The following is a 1,117-nucleotide window of genomic DNA, read 5'->3' as shown; positions in this document are numbered from 1 at the left end:
TGACCTTAAATAGGGTCCAAAAATGGGAGAGGCCTAATTCCTGACTTTCAGTGAGCCCCAACCCCCTGCCCTGACTCTGTCCCCAATGTCCCCCTCATCCAGGATCCCCAGCCTCACCCCTCAGCTGAGCTGACCCAAGCTGAGGAGTTGCTGGAGCAGCAGCTGGAGCTGTCCCAGGCCCTACTGGAAGGGCAACAAGGGGCCTGGGAAGCCCATGCCCTGGTGCTCAAGAACCAGAAGCTGAGGGAACAGAGGAGGAGACACAGAGAGAGCCTGAGAGGAGATGCCTAAGCTTTCCACCAGTTCCCACTTCACCCTCCAACAATGGAAATATTATGACCAGCGCCCCTGAGCTCTTAATCAGAAACATCCCAGCCTCTCCCAGGCCACTAAGAAAAACGGAACACACCTCCACAAAGGGCCAGAAATTGGAAAGTAGTGGGGAGCCATGGTCTCTGCAGTCTTTTTAGTCACATCCCCCACTTTGACTCCTCCCACTGACCTCTGCCCCACAGCAGGGCACACAGTCCTTGCAGGAATATACCCTGGATCATGCCCTAAAACAACCTCACCCCAAATCCAATAAAGAGATGGAGCATTTACAGACATCACAGACGCATGTGTTTTTTAGTTTTGTTGAAAAGACGTTCTGACAAATCAGGAAACGGAGGTTTAGGAGTGGTGGTGACGCAAAAGAGGGAAGCCAAGAGATGGGGGTTGGGGGTTGTCAGGGCTACGTGGCCAGAGTGTCTCCTTTGGTCCGACTCATGGTGTTATCTCCTGAAGAGGGACAGCTGTCACATTCCAGAATGGGTGGGGAAGTCCTCTACCACGTCTGTTCAACTGAAGAGAAAACAGGGCATGGTTAGGATAAGCCACAGAGAAGAAAAAGTGAGGTTGGCAGAGACACACGCACCCATACATGCAGTTGTTTATGTTGTGGGTGGGTTCAGAGGATACACTTGAGGGTGGGAAAAAGAAACGTGACAAGAAAAGAAAGAGACCCAATATAGAGGTCAACTAACATCCCAACAGGGCATCAAGACCAGGGGGCCATGAACCTGCCAACCGTCCACTATGCAGGAGAGGCTTTGCTAAGTAATAGGATTTATAACAA

The 1,117-nt window shown here is 51.3% G+C and overlaps 1 long non-coding RNA gene across 1 annotated transcript in view; it reads right to left on the bottom strand.

Moving 5' to 3' along the window:
- Positions 1-621: 621 nt before the first annotated feature.
- Positions 622-1,117, bottom strand: part of LOC124232055 (uncharacterized) — a 1,734-nt gene continuing 1,238 nt past the window's right edge. The window contains exon 4 of the long non-coding RNA XR_006886756.1: positions 622-843. This is a non-coding gene — a long non-coding RNA (uncharacterized LOC124232055). The remainder of the gene's footprint in view (positions 844-1,117) is intronic.

Source organism: Equus quagga, unplaced genomic scaffold (assembly GCF_021613505.1).
Source record: "Equus quagga isolate Etosha38 unplaced genomic scaffold, UCLA_HA_Equagga_1.0 HiC_scaffold_1933_RagTag, whole genome shotgun sequence".
In the NCBI taxonomy this organism is placed as follows: Eukaryota; Metazoa; Chordata; class Mammalia; order Perissodactyla; family Equidae; genus Equus; species Equus quagga.
Note: the sequence above shows the minus strand (reverse complement) of the source record. Positions and strands in the feature narration are given on the sequence as shown.